The following is a 19,680-nucleotide window of genomic DNA, read 5'->3' on the forward strand; positions in this document are numbered from 1 at the left end:
TTAGAATCAATGTACACATCTAACATTAATTTCTCTTTATAAACATTGAACTTCACAATTGTAGAAACACCTTCGGTTAAAGGATGATAGAGATTAAGGTTAAACAAACACCTTCGAATAGGAGGTTCGTTGAACGCTACCACTGAAATCCCCATTCACTTAAAGCCGGCAATCCTTCCCAGCACGATAAACACTCTAACCACAATGTCGTAACTGAAAACCATCGTGATCAAACTAAAACCACGTGTTTCACGTTTATGAGCATGCTAGAAGTTCCGTTTGCATTCATCAGGAACACGCAGCGGAACGAAAGATATCTCTCTCTCTCTCTCTCTGTCTTTCTCTCTCGAAAACAGAGAGAGGGAGAGCTAGAAGTCAAAACCCAGGCGAAAGCACGAAACGAGAGCGTATTACTAGCCCGATAGCGTGTTTCGTGAAACAATGCAGCCGCCATATTAACCGTCGGAGAGCCGTCGACGGCGGGCATTTTACGGCACAAAGCCCCGTTGAATTACGTTTTCGAGCAACAGTCTATTCGTCGAACCGGCGCGTAACTTCGCGAGCAGAAGGTGGCTTCAACCGAAAGAGACGATGAGAGAAAGAGAATGAGAGGGGGAGGCGCTTAATTTCCTGCTTTAAATGCGGAACAGAAAGCGAACAGGGGCAAGATGAAAAACCGAAATCGAATCGAGAGTCCGTTCGTCTAGATGGCTGCACGCTTCCGTCTGCCAACCGATAATTGACTTTTCCGCGAAACAAACCGAAATCCGGCAAGTTTAAGCGACAGTTTGGAATTTTTCTTTATCTCCCCGGAGTTTATCATAGAGTCGTGAAAGGTGGGGCGGGCGAAATGCATGGAGATTCGGGAGATTATTCTTAAAGAAATTGCGAGGCAAGTGACAAAAACGACGTATTATGTGCGTTACGTTCTTCGACTACTCACATTTTTTTTTTCTTTTTCTTTATTTAATTTGTACTTTACAATTTGTCCAGCTGGTCATTTGGTAAAATTTTTCTAACTTAATTGCTTAATAACATGCGGATGGCTACCCCCAGCGGGATACCATCTTCGAGTTTAAATATTTTATTTCTTTAGCGAGGTCAGTGGGATGTTTTCTTTTTAGTCTTCTTTCTATGAGAGTTTTGCTCGCTTCAGCAGTCAGCTGGTTTGAATGTATTGCCGTTCTTTCCTTGTATTTTTCTGCGTACCTGATTTCTTCTTTGAACGTTGGTTTTAAGTCTTTGCGTATATCCTCGTTTCTGACATACCATGCGGCGTTGACTATTGTTCTCTGTATCTTCGATTGTAGCGATTCTAGTTTATTTACGTGGCTCATCGACTACTCAAATGGATACTTCATTCTACTAGTCAGAAGCAAGACTTTCACAAGATGTGCGGTGGAATAGATATTGTGAAAAATGATCTATACGGCCAGACTTGTCATATCCTTCCTAGAACGATATTTTCATTGGAAATGAGGAATACAATTCCGATAGAATATTTCATTAGTGCTGGTAATCTTTGGGTAAAAATAAGTCACAATTTAAGAATCATGGCAATCATGAACTTCGTTTCGTACGTCTTAAATTATTAAACTATCTACAAGGTGACCAGTTGTTATTCATACGATTCAAATAATTATGATCGTAATAGGTAGTGTGCACGAGAATGATGAAATTATAAAAAGGTGATTTTATTTTGGAATTATAATTTAAATAGTGGACTCGCGTTGTGTAATATTTTGGCTACCCATTTTACCTGAGTTTCGGTATAAAACGGCGATCTATAATCTGCTGTACGGCTCGCTGGATAACAATGAAGTTGTTACTTCGTTAAGAAGAAACTACGTGATACTCGAATAAGTATTATAACTTTATACTAATTGTACATACAGAAGGTGCTCATCCGTGGACAGTAATTTACAAGATGTCAGGGTATGGTACTCGGACATTTTGCGAGGAAATGTCGTTTAGTATCCTGCATGTACAAGATGGGTTACACGACATGGAACACGAAACGCTATTTCGTACTCGAGAGATAAAATTGTTTAAATAAAATATGTCGCACGAAATTCGACAAAAATAGAAGAATTCTGAATAAATATACTATATGGAAATATTTTTCATATCCACTTTTAACGAAGGCAATCTTTTAAGAATACAACAATTCTAATACATAAAAATAAAAAATTGAAATTAAATTCATTTAAGTTAAAACGTGAAAATATGTTAGATTGAATATTGCAGAGTCGTTAGAAAAAGTATCTAAAATAAATTATCTAGGAATAAAAATGAAACAATTTTGAATAAAAATATAATAAAGGATACTGTTTACCATTGAAGGAAGGTAATTTTTAACAAAAATTTAACGCACACGATATTACATTAGATTAGATACAGTTATTAAAAACAAAACTTCTGAAATATATATCCACGTATAAAATAAATAATAAAACATTTGTACGTTTACACGTTTCGTATTCATAGATACAATTTATCTGCTATTAAGTCGAAATTACATACATTCTCGATGACGTCCGACTATTCCAAATAATATGACGCTGTGTATTATCCAGTCATCACGGATAAATACTTTAACACTCTGAAAATCCATGAATATTAATAAGGAAACCGCAAATTAATGGTTTCCCGAAGTAAATATCACACGTCAGCGTGTAATTAACAATCATTGATTGAAATTACGCATTCAATTATATATATATATAATGCGTAATTTCAATATATATACCTGAATTCTGGAAATACGTATAAAAATATACATATAAGTGGTCCACATTATGTGGAGATATTTCCACATAAAAAATTTCGTTAAATTTGAGAAATATTTAACGAACCGCTGTTACTTCTGACGAAAAATTGGAAATATTTTAATGCACCCTGATATTCGAGGTTTTCTACAAATTAACTAGTGGACTGTCGAAAACTTATCGACCGAGAATTAATTAGCAGAATTTTATTCGACTATACACGCCACAGATTTTATACCTTTTTATTCGAGAAATAGAGTTAGAGCAGTTTTGATTAATTCTTCTAAATACAGAAGAAGGTTTTATAAAAGAAAGAAGATTATTAGATACTAATTATCAGATTGTGCGAGTTTTAATACAAATTTGTATTTTTATATGCACATTTAAAAAAATAAAAGTTGGATGGAAATTCCTTCTACATATTAGAGATTATTATTATTTTGTATAATATATTTGTATATTATATACATCTTTCAATTTTGCACATAAGTAAATAAAAATATACCACCGTTATAGATGTATTTATTGAAAAAACTGTGCAATAGATGTTTAAAAATACCCTGCTAAGACTGAATTTTTTAGGCTGTGAGAAACTTATTCGTATACTAAAAATTACCTTCATTCGTAATAGATACTAAGAACAAATTTTTCTTAATGATTTTATAGAAGAGAAAATAATGCACAAAAATTTCAGCAATTTCAGCGATATACATAAATACATTTATCTTATAAATATATTTAATTAATTTACTTTGAATATGAAGGGATTAAGGGGAAACCTTTGCAGACCAATGTATATTATGAGAATTTTGAAAATTTCAATATTTAATATTATTCAATCTAATATTTAATAATATCCTAAAGGAAAATCTGCTTTGTAATAGCTTATGCACAAAAAGCTGAAAACGATATCGAAACAAAAATACATCGAAGTTCTGCCGCGTTAAAAATATTTTACGGAATTTCTACAAGGGAGAAATAGACTCTGCGGAATAAATTATGGAAATAGAATGCTGTACCAGTTGCGGAAGTACGAAATGCTCCAAACACCAAGTATCGATCAAAGTCGTCTTCCTCTGCTTCGCTGTTTACTCAGTAATTTACTTCATTATTTATACACATTAATAATTCGAGCTTTGCAGAAAAATCTCTGCTTTCAATTCAAATTTATTTAACACGACGTGTAACGTGGAAAATAATTCTGCGAAAGATAAAGGCATAATCGAAACATGAAAAAGTACAAGTTTCAAGATCACGTGAACTATGCGCTGAACTGTGTGCACTCGCGTACTCGGCCCCAGGAGTGGCTTTAAGTGCGATCACTGCATTGTGGTAGCTGAGTATAGTATTATATCGTGTCCAAGAGAGCCTCAAAAGGGTGTCCACAGTGATCGTTTAGAAAGAATGGTCGGCAAATGCCGTGAAAGTGCCACGATTCTGTCATCGCCAATCGTGTTACATTTTTTATTTTACCGAGTCGCCATAAAAAATTCCAAAAAATACAAAATATAAAACATAGATAATTAGATCTACTTGATCAAAATTTCTAGCAGAATTATAAGTATATCTATATCTTGAGTTTCATCTTTTTATCTAATATCATATAACTATGACATAAAATCTTATTCATTTTATCAGTTTGCACAATTATCTTCTAGGAGTTTATTAAATTACACATGCACTTTATCTCTGCAAAATTTCTTTTTCCCATTAAATTGATCGATAATCTACCGAATAATACGAAAGTTAGATAGTACTGGTTTCATTGAATATATCTTAATATTCTCAAATATCACAAATTAAAAAATAACATCTCTCCGGAAATTCAACGAGCTTTCTTTAATTTTTCATACACCTGAGAAAAGGAGATTTTATCCCTGCAATTCCCTTCATTGAAATTAATCTGAAATTTTGAAGATTACACATACATCCTTCGTCTTTTAGAAGAAATTTACTTTTAAGATTTATTCGACAATCCAGCAATCTCCCTCTATGTTCGTTTACCGTAAGTCAGAATAAGTAAGATTTTTGTAATATTCCAGGGTAAGCATACACCGTCGAAAAATGGATTTATTACTCGACCCAGTTTACCTTCTCATTTAGTTTCTGAGAAAAATACGAGAACCCGGATTCGTAATATTTCATAGAACACATTAGGAATCGTCGGGTTAAATTCTCCCAGACATCGCGTTTTCTCATTTTATCGGCTAGATATATATCGAAATCCAGCTCGAACGAAATACAAGGGTTACAGTTGAAATTTAAGCGTTTTCGAGTAGCAAGCCCCGAGATCCAGTTACGACATCTGGCTCTACATCGTTTTTGCGAACTCGTCCCAACGACGCCGAGGAAATATTGTTTGCTGGCTGGACCAATCTGAGCAAACGACGTCCGTCCGGTATTGTTCGCAAATAATAGGTGTAGCAGAGGAAATTCCAGTAAAAAGCGACTTAAATTTGAAGGTAAATTAATCGTTCGCCGGAAAAAATTACGAGTATTTTATTCCTGAAAACGACCAAATTTCGTTGTTTAAATAAAACGAAAATTCTCTGGTTTTTTGTTTAGTCCTTAATTGCTACGTATGTGTAATGAAATCGAAACGTGTTAATTTCATGAGAAAATACATACAGTGGCTGTACAAAAGGTGCTGCTAGAGGCAAATATTCTCATTTTCTAATGAAGCGCTTTTCTTCTCTATATATAGAGTTTAAAATACTATTAAGCGAAATAAAATTTAATAAACTTGCAATTAGTTAATTAGTAAAAATCAATTAATATAAAATGCCATGATAAGTATAGTATAGCTTGAGAAAATATTTTTTGTAGGGTTACTAATAAGAAGGGTAGTTTCAGTAGAACGAACGTCTCTCGCCGACGTACTAAAAGGTTTTCATTTTCATTCGTTGCATTGTGTTTGTTCGTGCGAAGCAGCCAAGCAATTTTGGAAATTAAGTAATCTCGATCGTCTCTCGACGTTCGTTAGAAACACGTGTAATTGCACAGTCAATGCTCACAATGGCGAAAGAACAAAGAGCTCCAAGGATGACTCTTCGCGATAAGAGGAACCAGCTGGAAATATTTAAAACGAAGAAAATACATAATTAGTCTAATAATTAATTAGTCACTTAATAGTCTTAAAATTCTTTCTCGATTCAAAGAGAATGACCAAAAATTAGTTCTTCTCGCAATTCGTCATTTCGTGATAATTATAATTTACATATTACAAATAATAAGAAATTAATAGAAATTTCACCCTTTTGATCTGTGTGCTTTTTCATCTAAAACATAACCAATAGTAACTACTACGAATGGTTTTATGATATTTAAACGTGAAAGAATGTTCTTAGAAGTACATCTAAATTTCAACGTGGCTTATCGTACTTGATCTTTCAAGGTCGACTGCGATCTTGATTTCGGTTAATGTTCGCGGTGAAACTGGTGTGTGAACGTTGATAAATCGAGGCGAAAACGATCTCCTCTCGGCGCGCTTTTACTTATAGCTTGGCGCGCAAGAAACTGGCAACCCAATGTCTTCCCTATAAATCACTTTAAGCGTGATCTTCTCACGCTAATTACCCTTTACCTCGCAACAGAATAAAATAACGATGAACATTTTTTACTAACGAGAAGACAGTAACAAGATAGATCAACGTTACAAAGCGTTTTCACTTTTATTAGAGAGGAGCCAAAAATCCCAGTAGCGTCCGTCTGAAAGACGACACGAAAACGGAAATTAAACTCTCTCATTCTGATACAGACATTCTAATACAGAGAGCAGCTCAAAGGAGAAGCAGCAGGCTACGACTCGAAAAGGTGGAGAACAAGCGCTAAATGAAACCGAAGAAACGAAACTAGGAGGCACCGGAACGAAGGACGGTCTATTTGAATTCCGACAAGGAGGTTCGTTTTAACGAGAGTGCCTTTATTTCGCACTCGAGGCTCGACAAAATTCACGGGCACCTTGGTTAAAGGGAAGCAAGGAGCAATGAGGGGAATCAAGGACGACACGCGGGCGAGAACGTGGCCTCGACGATTGCCTGTTGGACGAACGAGGACTTGGCAGACTCTCGAGTGTTCAGGCTGCATCCGAACAAGGTGAAAAAGGGGACTCGAGGGTGGAGAAAAGTGATATGCAATGGAAGAGAGGAAGATAGAAAGCAGAGAAACGTAGCGGCGCGAGATGAAGAGGGGAAATGGACTGATTGTAATTGTACCGCGGAAAAATAGGAAAAAAGAAAAAGATAGTGCGAGAGGGTAGAAGAGGGTGGAAGGGAAGACAGTTAAGGTTGTGAAACAGAAAGAGAGGAAACGAAAAGATATAGAAAAGGAAAAATGGATGATGTTAAGTCATGAAGAGGAAAGGGAGGAATGTACAAAATGCCAGATACAGTTTAATATGCATTGTTTTTAACAATTACGAGATAGATACTACCCTATGGGTTATTATCATGTGGCCATATCGTTATGTGGGTTATGACAATTATTGAATGGTTTAATCGCATTGACTACGCAAACAGAAGCAAAGTAGCCCCACAGGCTTGATAGATTGACGTATCGTGTACGAACCTAAATATTTATGCATTTACAGACAATTTAAATGTTTGGAAGAAATGCACGGAGAATGTACATAATATGTACGAATGTCAGTATGGATAAAATATGGGTAAAAGTGCCAAAAATTACAATACTTAGGGAGTGAAAGAAATTTCTCCAGCTATGCTCATGAAAATATGAACACATTACACATACGTGCAAATAATTAACATGCTGAATAATGTACAAGTACGAATTGGCTTTAAAAAAGAATGTACAGGTGCAAGAAATAGCTGTAAGGATTAAAGTGAAACATAAAACGACGCTCTAATTATTTTGAGTAATATACAGAGAAGTCGAATAAAGAAGATCGATTAACCAGGTACTTAACATGAGAATAATCAAAATGTAGAGAGCAAGAAATTAAAATTAAACTAGGGAAAATGTAACAGCAGTGCAATAAGAATGTAAATGTAACGGAGGTAAATTAGAAGTGCGTAAAGTAGCATAGGAAGCGAGAGGAATAAAATGACGGGGGTAAGCAAGTTCTTGAACGGGATAAGGGAAGCAAAGTGGCAGAGTTCAGTGGCTCGTTTCCGCCCGTATCGTCGGGCTTTAACATAAAAGAAAACGGTCTGAACCGTGTTGAACGACCGGTGTCTCGGTCGATGGTAATTTTCAGACGATCTCTCGAAAGAAGGGGTTTCGCCGTGCTGGCAAACAATCGTCCATGATGGCGTTACGAATCGAGTCTAGTGGGCACGTGGAACGTTCTCTCTGTCGCGGTCTTGAAATTCGTTTCAACGGAACCAACGCGACCCTTAACGACGCCCGATGAAAGAGAAAACGAAGGGGGCGAAAGGGGTTTGAAAGTTCGATCGCGAGTATCATTAGAGCGGGATGAAGGCTGCCTCGTTACGATCGGGCAATTCCACGCAAATGAATTTTCACGACGTTGTTAATTAATTCGGTGTTGGCCTGTTACGCGTTAGAACGCCGCTTTACCTCGATAATTCGACGACCGTTTAATTGGCGATGCCCTCGCAAATTGACTGTCTCGGCTTTATTATTTTGTAACTTCTGATGCCGAAGAATGTGATATTCTTATACAGGATGGACCAACAAGAAGCACCATCTAAAATAATTCGTTACCGATCTTTTCTTTTATCGAAAAAGATTTTAAACGAATTACGTTACATTTACAAGACACTCGTGCAAGAGATGGATACAATTATGCTCTTTTATATCTTACATTTCCAGAAATGTCAAAGTGACTTTGAGTTCCTTAAGTGACACTCTATATATTTTGTAACATTAATCGATACAACTGGGCATTTTCTACAAAAAAAAGTATTAACTTATTTCTATCGGAAATTAGTTTGGATTTTAACATTAATTTGTCAAAACGAAGACAATGTAAAGAGAGGAATACCGCTTCGCGCCTTTTCTTGCGCTTCATACGCTAAGCTCGACAGATTGAAGTTAAAATATCTGCCAAACTAATGGTTTTTCGATATAAATAGGTTAATACAGTTTTGTAGAGAATAACGAGCTGCATGGTAGAGCTGTATGGTAATTACATTTTACATTTAAAAATATACAATTCTATTTAGGAAGACGTATGTTACCTTCGTATGACCATTACGCGCCCATCTATAAGAAACTGCTTAACTTACATTCGCTTCTTATCTAAATTACTTTTCTTATACAACGCATAGTGTACGATTAATTTGCATTCGTAGATTGAAACCGTTCAGCCTGTTCGTACATACACGCATCATTTTTGCTTTAACAGAAGTTCTAATTATTAAACGCTTAAGAAATCGACTTGAGAAGGTTACAGCGAAAGAATAATACATTCTGAAGAGTAAAGAGGAGAAATATCGTTGATCAAACGTGGTGAATTAATGTTCTGATATATCATTCGCCTCAATTGCGTTCGCAAGGTTCGTTACAGTTTCGTGTCCTATTCACGTAACTGGCAACAATTTCCATCGCAATTCATGTTACGATTTCATTGAATTAATGAACGTCGTTTTTAGAACCACGCAGCCGAAGAACATATATAATTGGCCAGTTATGCTGTAAAAATAACTTACGGCTCTGTTTTTTTAAACAATACATGGCGAAATTAAATTCTCACGCTGCTCGTAAACGACGCGAGAATCGTGTGTTTACTCGAACGAATCGATCTCTGGAATCGTGAATATCGAAGTAGCACGCGCAATAAATTCAACAGAATTTTAAATAAATTGACAAAATTCATAAGTAAATTGAAAATCTGAAAATATCGAGAAATTTCTACATTTCTGTATTTCATTCCCTCTGACACGCGATTTCGAATTCTCAATGGCCCTTAAGATCCAACGTAGTTGAAAAGACAAAATTCCGACAAATTTTAACGAACTGAACGATCAAACTGGCGAAGATATTCAAAAATCTCGAAACGTAAAATAGTTGTTGTAAATAATTCTTTAACACGCGATTTGCAACTTTCAAACGCTTCTAATATCCGAGATAGCCGGAAACAAAACGTGAAATCTGCGAGATTTTGCACGAGTATCCTATTATTTCTGAATGGGAAGTGGTAAGAATTTCGCCAGAGGTTATATTATAGAACAGCGCACAAACGTTTCTCAGATCCGCAAGAGCGCTTCGCCTTATCTAAAAGCGCGAGAATCGCCGTAACGCGAAGACTTGCTTCTTCGAATTGCGTGGACCACAATGGAGAAGATGCGTCGACGTTGCGATCTCCATTATCTGGAGATGGTGGTTCGCGTAATTCCGGCGCTAGCATATCGTTCAAGGTTAAACATCTCCCTGATAATCCGGAATTCTGCCAACTGTCGGTATGTTGTATGAAACTGTAGTATGCGTGGTAGTATTGTAGATGAAACGATGGTAGCAATCTCGTGGAGTATTTTTCCGGAAAGATAGATGGTGATAGTGGAATGTATGTATATGGATACAGAGTGGCCAAAAAATGAATGATCGAAATAGAGAAGTCTATTCTGCTTGCAGTTGAAATGTATAGTGTACAGTGGCTACAAGAGGTATTTGTACAATGAAATATACGTAAGTACAGAACGGTACAAAAGTGAGTGTTGGTACAGTAAACGTTAGTTATATCGATTTGAATTGTTAATTTGAATATTGTACAGGGTGATTCAACAAAAGTGTTTTAAGATTAGTTACGTTAAAAGTTACGTTACCTACCTACGGAGTGAAAAAGTAAATAATTTAGATATTGTACAGAGTGATTCATCGAGGGTCAGCATCTTAATATTCGTATAAATGTTTCAAGGCAGATGTAGTTAAGAGAAAGAAAAATATCGTGGATACTCGTCTTAAGACGAATGATTCTTATGAAAATTGATTAACCCTTAACGCTCTGACTTTTAATTGTGAATATCAACCGGCAATTCTTATTCTCATCATACTTCGACTTACAAGTTTTTAAGTGTCAGATTTTAAATGCTACAATGACATAATGATAATAATATCAAAGTCATTCAAAACAATCTTTATTCATCTCAGAAGTAATATAATTTTGATTACAATATTTATATTAATTATAATTGAGTAATATGCGGTACACTTGGAGTAGAGTGCCGCATATCAGTGGTGCTTAAGAGGCACACTTGGTGCGTTAAGAATTAAAAAAGATATATCGCAATTCTCATACGAAACGATATTCAACTTTCAAAGAATAAAACTCTATCGCATCTGCTTAAAAAAATAAGCGTTTCTAGAACCAACCCTCTAATCTATATACCATCCTAAAATGTACTTAAAACCAACTATAGCTCTTTCCATCGCTTGTTTCGTTCCAAAAACAACCAGCCATTTCCTTTAATACAAAGATCAACAACTTATCAACCCTTACATATCGTCCAATGCTTCCTAAACGAAGTCGTTAAACTCTGCCCTCGGGCGTAGCAAAGTAACGCGAGCAATAAAAACGCACCCTTTACAATTTTCAACCGGAGTCTTCGTAAACCTGCACGGTAAACCAGAAGCCAACGTTACAGGCTGCATTTGCCAGTTACGTCGAGGCGTAGAACAGAGTAACTTCTGGCGTGGCTCACTTCCGCAATAACCGGCGAAAGAAATAACAATCCGGATTAAGCCGAGCTTAAACGCGTTATCAGGACTGATGCTACGGGAGAAGTTCGCTTTCCAACGTGGCTGTGTTTACGATTATGAGAAACGTGGCAGCCGCTCGCGAAAAGCCGGAATACTTACGGAGGATGGAAGTTATCCTGTTTCTCTTTTTATCGTACGATAGGAGCCAAAGTTTCGTTTGTCGTACGCTAAGCGACATCTTCGTTCCCCGGGAAAAGTAGCAGGCCGCTCTTATGGTGCATACAGCGAGGATTGAAGTTGTGGTAATTGGCCTTTAGCTGGGTGAATAGGGTGAGAGTTGGGTAATTGTTATATGGCGACGATTTGGCGTTGTGTTGACTATTGGTCGGGGATATAATTGAACGCGTGGCGTACTCTGGAGATTGCTTAAATCTATTTGACATGATTTCGATGTAGGCAGTGGGTGTGCAGTTAGCAGTTTATGAACTCAGCTACTTTTGATAAAATATAATTTAACTGGAAAATATCAAATGGAAGAACCTAGGATGATCTTATTTTCTTGTTAGAGCTGTAGTAAGATATTATGAGGCGAAAAAATTTATTTTTAATGATTAACGTACGCTGTATAAAATTAGCGACTATAAATGTCAAGCGCATTATATCGCTATCCTTTGCTCGTTTGATTTTCAAGCTTTACATAAGATATTTTGTGTTTAAACGCTTGATGTTCTACTTCCCAATTCTCTCTGTTTTTGTGTAAAATTGTTAACGTCGGTTTTTCATCGAAATACCTCGCCAAGAAATTAGAGCTACCGAAGCTACGAAGTTGAAAATTATAAATTCAACACTGGATGCAAATCTGTTTAATCTTGAGCTAGATCTTTCTATCCTGACAAATTTTCACCATCATACAAGTTCTGAAAAATATATCGTTTTGCAGATACACCGAGAAGATTTGTGTATTATACTTTTTCAGATATTGTCGCCATAAGTCAAGCCACATTTGTTTATCTCCATAGCAGGCATCCCCATAACGCGTACGCTAGGAATAATCTAAAGCAGACAACTACACTTCCTACGGACATACCCTCCAAGGAGCAATAGTCGCGAAAGACGAAGTTATAGGGGCAAAGATAAAAGCAAGGATGATAGATAGACCGATCCTATCTCTGAATTCATGCCACCTTATTCCCCAAATCCTTAGGGAAATTTCTCGAAAAAACCGAGACGAAACAGAAGTTCGCAAATCTAATTCAAATTTGAAACATCGATACAACCAAAAGTACCAACAACGATTCATATTGGACATTTCGTAACAAACGCAACCGTTGTCCACGTTTATCCTTCTCCAGGAAAGCGAAGAAATATTCCAGCACCCATAATGTTTCTTCCATACATTTCTCGTCGCTATTACATTTTTTACAATGATTCAAATAAAACAAATTCTACGCACAAAAAGAATTTCAACAACGCGCACATTTTTTAAACTAATATATATGTCGGGTTATCATTAGGATTTAAGGCGCGTAATGATTCTTCGTTTGAATTAGCCATTGTTTTACAAAACAGAGAATATATTTACGCGAATAAACAAGATTTTACAAAATATTATGAATAATGAGTTTAATAAATGATAAGATTAACAAACGATAAGTTTAATTAATAATTAGATTAAAGAATAATAAGTTTAACGAACAATAAGAGGAACGAATAATATGTCTTACGAATAATGAATTTAACGAATAATGAGATTAACGATTGATAGGTTTTACGAATAATGAATTTAATTAACGCTATTAACAATGTTCCGGGATTCAAACGAATCCACGGTCAACGGGATAACTTTTTACTATGCGTAGAATAATTTTAAACACAAAAATACGATTGCTGAGACACTCGATAAATCGCTCGATGTATCACTTTCCAAGGCGATCACACGAATGAATATCTGATGAAAATCTTTTTCGCTATACGACTGCATTTGTTTGTTATATGCTCGCTGGAGACATCGAGAAGATTCCAATCGTTGTTGCTAGGCAATTTCTGTCAAAAGTTTGTTGTATACTCTTTGGAAACATCGAGAAAGATCCAAACGCCGTTACTAGGCAGTTTCTGTCTGGAGATTGATTTCTAATACAACGTGTGTCCCATTATATCGACATCTCTAAAGTACAATTCTATGTGATTTCTAGGGAGAACAATACAACCGATCCACACCTTCGTCAGGCAAAACGTTTATCCCGTGACCGTGGCTACGTTCGGCGACCAGTTGTCACCTCGAACCCACTTTCGCTTTCACAAATATCAAACAATTACAAATGACAATTGCTTAATTACAGTTATGATAAAATCTAGGCTAAAGCATTAGAAGGCTTCCTCAAAATTGCAAAGGGAAGGCTCCGGTTTTCCTTTCATCTCCGACATATATATATTATGACGTAGTATTAGGTTGTCCGAAAAGTTTCTTTTGCTTCATAAGATGATAATAGATGAACAGCAATTTCTATTTTATATTATTTCATTGAATTAGGTATGATCCATTTCATTATATTTTTATTATTATTGTTACGTCCGGTGACTCCCTGCGGTCGAGGCGTCCATGAGCTGTGTACATATAATTAAGCGGGTCGCAATAATCCTAAGGAACGGCCATAAAACGAGGCTTCTTGAATTACCGACAAGATAAAAATTGGGGAAACGTGGGTTTTCCCATGTTTCCCGAGATTCCACCCGCAAGCGATCAGTGATGGGGCGATTCTCCACCGAACAAGAGTTTTCCTTAGCGACAAAATCGTTACTGGACTTCACTGGTTCATGGACTACAGAACAGTCACCACATCTCTAGACTCCACCTCCGCCTATAGATCAGTCATTGTCTCTAGACTCGATCTACGACTACAGATCAGTCAACATATCTAGACTGAATCTACGACTACAGATCAGTCGACAACTCTGCACTAGGTTCACTACTTTAACTCAGTCAACATATATTAATTAACATATATATACGCAACGAGCGTAATCTTCGTGTCTACAAGTTGTTGGAAATATATAGCATCTTTGAACAGTTACTCAAGTGCTACTCATTAAAACCACCTCTATTATCCTAATCGAAATAGGGGATCGATCTGTTCGTGGCATCGATTATTCTAGTCGTAACGGGAATTTACGACTCCCGTTGACGCGCTTCCTCGTGATCGCGTCTCCCCGCCACTGGTCGATAAAACAATTATGTTCGTGCATAATGCAATAAACTAATATAAAACAAAATACATTAAGCGTCTATTATTTCCTTATAAAACGAAAGAAACTTTTCGTACAATCTAATATATTTCAATCTATTGCAGCTAAAACGTTACAGTCGTAAAACGTTACCCCTTAACGGTGAAGAAATACACAGAATGCGAATGATATACAGAAATATATCAAATATCCAAACTATAGTGATTGTTACGGTACTTTGCGTATAAAACAGGTTTATGTTTAAGTTTCGTTCCATTAAAGATACGAATTTGCATAAAATTCCGCGCTTTCCAGCTACGACATTAACAGAATCGTCAACATTACAGTCTCCTCAAAGAGGAAGTAAAAGGTAGTCGGCGAAGTATTGGGTTGGCAACTAAGCGATTGCGGATTTTGTCAGTACCACCTATTGACTGTGTGCGACTCTTCGCTGTGTGCGAAGATTTCGAGCGCTATCTAACGAAATTTACGAGTCATAAATTGGAGAAGCAACGACGCTGTCCGATGGCGCAATTCGACCCCGTAAAAGCCGACGCACAGCTTTAAATACAATGAACGTGGCGAAGCGACAGCGATAGCAGACCCGCGTGGGTCGACATTTCTCCGAGCAGTGACGTAACCGTATGCAAGCATCGTGAGATGCCCTGGAAACGGATCGTCCAATAGCCACCGTGTCCCCTTTGCCCCCTGACGCGATTTATCTTTATCGTTTCAAAGATTCTAACTCGGACGAGATTGCTCGAACGTTCAACTCGCCTTTTCTCCAAGCTTTTTTCAAAGTGCCCCCAATGCTTATCGTTTGATTTTCGTTTCGAAAAGAATTTAAAGAATCGAAGAATGGTGGAAAACATGGCTGTGTCACCATACGTTATCAGTGGCCGATCGATACGAAGTTTGGTGGATATCGCGTGGATGAGATGGTAGATCTGAAATATAAAATCTTAGATTCGGGTCGATCATGACGGCAATTGAAAATTTGTTATCGAAGAAACGAAGAAATCCAAATTTTATACGACGAAGAACAGAGATCTCGAAGAATAGAGTTCGGAACGTTTAGAAAAAGATCGGCAGAACTGAGTACAATATCTGAGATTGTAACGTCTCGAGACAACGACGCTTGGAAGTTACAAAGTGAAATTCGAGAACCAAAGGAAGAGACAAAGATAGGAGGGTCTAAAAATTTCACAAAGAAGCTTCGAATCGAGGTCATCGAATCAATCTCACGATAAAGAAATCCGATATTCTATCACTATCCTTTGAAGTACAGTTCAACTGCATTTTACCAGGACTTTTAGAATTATCTTCCATCGCTGCGCAGGTTCTGCAGTTGCAAAACTTTGATTTCAGTGCAAGTTACGCTGTAGACTCGCGTAAACTAGCTAAACGCGTTACCCCAAAACGCAACTTTTCCCAAAGTATCAGTTTCCTCCAAACAACTCCACCTACAGACCTTTGATTTTCCTATATACATGTATACCGAGCTACACGTATTACATTTACCAACCAAAAGCTCTTCCGCTTCTTTTATTTACAAAAATAACGTTCTTTTATTATCAGTTCGTTCCGCGAAAGCATCAAAATTAACGCTTCATATAGAATCTAATGTTCAAACAAATTATTTCATTAATATCGGTTTAACAAATGCTATAATTTGAACCATTCTCAGTACTGCGTCATGGGTAGTCTCGATGTTAATGATCACAAACTGTTTAGAATTTTCAGAGAAAAAAAATATCGTAGGAAGAAAAAACCATTGTGCATAGTATGCGAAATGTTACGTTCTTAATGATAGTTAGACTGCATATTTCTATACATTTATGGCAAATCTGGCCAAGAATACACAGGATGCCAATCTTGTTTTGACTTTTTGAGTTATATTCGTGAAAATATAAATGTCCATAAATGTCCGGGCTCTAATGATAATGAACTAAATCACACATGACCGACAGAGAATAAGTTCGTGCTCAGAACATTCAAGAGGGTGAACAGGGCTAAGAAGTGTCGTAAACGTGAACGACTCAAGCGACTAACATTCACAATCGTCACGCGGAAATCGCACTTTTCTCTGGCGTAGCGAGTTTCTAACTTCTCGAGGGAACAATCGTAATGCAACATCAAAGCGAACTGGGGCAAAAAAATGCCGGATAACGAAACATGAAAGTCCCGTGACTAGGAACTATTTTGAAAAAAAAAACCTAACACGAGACGTTATCGTTCTTATAAAAATAAGGAAGGTGAAAATAAAGCGAACAATGCATGTACAGTCAAAGTTGGAGACTAGGAAAAAGGAAGGAAAGAAAAGAGCAGAAAGGAAGAAAGAGAGCAGAAGGAAAGGAAAAGGAGAGAAAAGTAGTAGATTCTTCAATCATTCGTGAGTGTCAACGACACGAGGAACGAGAAACGTTTCGACGAACTTAATAGGATGACGTCTGGTCAAAAACTTCTCGTGATATAAGAATCTAATTACCGACCGAGCTGGATGGATATAAATTTCGCGCGCCAACTATTTCACAAGTTTCGAGGGGCGTTGGAGGACTCGAAAAAGTGGATGGGAAGTTCGGAGGTTCTTCGATGAGCTGAATAAGAACAGAATCGAAGAAGGGGGCTGAGAACCGGAGGAATTGATTGGTAAAGGAAGTAAGAGATCGAAAGATTAGAAAATTCGGCGTATCGCGCGATCGTCGAATCGAAGTAATTGAAAGCATCGAAACGTTGATAAATGGATAAACTCGAACAACGATAAAGTCGAGCAACTGGAAACTGGAATACACGAATAGCAAATAAAAAATCGGAGAATAAAAATAATTGGAAATGGTTCGAATAAAAATCGAATAATTTTATAACCGAAAAGTTGAAATACTAAAAAGTCGAAGCTTAAATGTTGCGACTCGATTTTCTCCACTACAATGCTAACCAAAAACACACGCAGTTTATGTTATTATCAATTATCTACCATTTAAAAACTTGAACGATTCTAGTAATCGAACAATTGAAACACTAAAAGTCCAAGTACCAAAATTTGGACCTAATTCCCTTAAAATACTAACAAGAATACGCACATCTAAACTGTCGGCTGTTTTGTGTAAAACGACGTGGGATCTCCAGGAATTTATGCGTGTTCACGAAGCACGGTTATGTACGATAAATACGTTCCGAAAAATTCCAAGTAAAAACGTGTTTACACGAAGGTTTTCGTACGACGAACGAGCCGGCGACTCCAAAAATACATCATCCGGCCCTACCGTAACGCGCTGTAACTCCATATTTTAAGACGCGTCACCGGAACTGCATAAAAACACGGCGCAAGCATGCACACAGAGGAGACAAAGTGCAACGGCGTGTTTCGGTCCCTGTTGAACGCTGCGCGTTATATCACTGTGCAACGAGGGAGCCAGTGACGACGAACGTTGAAATACGTGGGACGTATCTGGTATGACGCGACCAGTGACACAACGCAATTGCAATGCCGGCTGTCACTGTCGCGTTTATTAAGTCATACTTCGCCATGGATTCGACGAAGCATCGGATATTTCTTTGAACTCAAAACGCGCGCGTGTCACAGGGGTAAACGTCTGCAATGTGGATTTTAACAAGATACCAGGTGCAAAGAACACGGTTTTACTACTCTTAATATCTCCATATTAGTGAGGCACGGATGCTTTCAGAGCACGTGAAACGAGTGCATCATCGGAGTACATGTGGTTTGAGTGGAATGTCAGGCGAAAACAACGCGACGCTGAACCTCTTAAATAACTGACACGTTATCGTTACTGGTTCTTAGAATCGACTTTAAGGGGGCGAGTGTTTGATATGGAGTACGTAAACAAATGTGGCACAGGTTTGTATCTCGCTCGTACTTAATAGAGAAAACAAATATTGCGATTTTTTCAACATACTGCTGCCGTAATATTTAGACACTTTACGATGTTAATGTAAATTGAATGCTTTCTATTTGTTTTATATTTTATTACAAACCTGTTAATTCACCGGAAACATATGTGTCTTATACCGTAAAATATTGAATAAAGGGAAGTCTGTTAGGATTTTTCAATAAATATAACGATTAAGTGTTCTAATACTTATGGCTGGCAGTGCATATCCTACTCTCGTCAGATCTCCACCTACTTAGTTGCATATCGTCTACTGTCTCCCTGTCTCGAAGTTTCAGTGTAGTATATATACGCCTGTGACACACATGTTACGTTCGATCGCAGCTTTACGCTCGTTCGGTCCTCTTTCAGCCGGCAGAGAAGAACTCGTGACTTCATGCCCTCGTTCGTGACTCGCTCGTCCGTCAACCGACTCGAAAATCGAAACTAGGCACGGTTAACCTATCCTTCCTACTGCACTTTAAGCTTCCCTTGAAGAGCACGATCAAAATGTCCTTGCATTCGATTTCGCACAAACGACACTACGACGAGAGGTAAAATGAACCGAGAATTTGATTATCCGACGCGAAAAGACTCAGCCGATATCGTATTTCATATCGAAATTTGTTATACGCTTTAATGACAGCATATAAAATTGAGATGCTGACTCACCGGTAGTCTTCTTATCCGACGATACTCCTGTCTGTCACGTTGCACAGCTTATCCAAGTATTCCAATTCACCGTTCTTCGTTTCTTGAAACCTTCGATGAAACGTTCAGGCAACGGTGACGAGTGGCAACATTGAGTAACACTGAACAAAGCACATGAGAAACTTCGATTGATAACCACGCGGTTCGTAGCGTGCTCTTTTGCGACCGAACACGAACCACAAAAACTTTCTAGACGACCTGCACGGCACGAGATCCGACAGCCGACTGACTTCACGCGGATGCTGCGGCGAGCGTGTTGCCACGCGTCCCCTGCCACACGACGCGCACATCCCCACCACTCCCCACTTTCCGTCTCGCTCGCTCGCACTCAAACTTCCATAGCTCTTTCTCTTTCTAGGGTTCCCGTTTCTGCACGTGCGAGCAGCATTCAACTTGTCTCCGAGTCGCTTGAATTTTATCAAACACAAGAACTGGATCTTAACTGAATATCGAACAATTATTTGGTCCCA

At 37.6% G+C, this 19,680-nt stretch overlaps 1 protein-coding gene across 2 annotated transcripts in view; it reads right to left on the reverse strand.

Annotated features, from left to right (window-relative positions):
- The window catches only part of LOC117232120 (prolyl 4-hydroxylase subunit alpha-1), a 222,372-nt gene extending 202,923 nt beyond the window's left edge, over positions 1-19,449 (reverse strand). For both annotated transcript variants that reach the window (XM_033491286.1, XM_033491285.1), the window contains exon 1: positions 19,172-19,449. The gene's annotated coding sequence lies outside the window, so the exon portion shown is untranslated. The remainder of the gene's footprint in view (positions 1-19,171) is intronic.
- Positions 19,450-19,680: the final 231 nt, after the last annotated feature.

Source organism: Bombus vosnesenskii, unplaced genomic scaffold (genome assembly GCF_011952255.1).
Source record: "Bombus vosnesenskii isolate JDL3184/JDL3185 unplaced genomic scaffold, Bvos_JDL3184-5_v1.1 scf7180000013285, whole genome shotgun sequence".
Taxonomy (NCBI): domain Eukaryota; kingdom Metazoa; phylum Arthropoda; class Insecta; order Hymenoptera; family Apidae; genus Bombus; species Bombus vosnesenskii.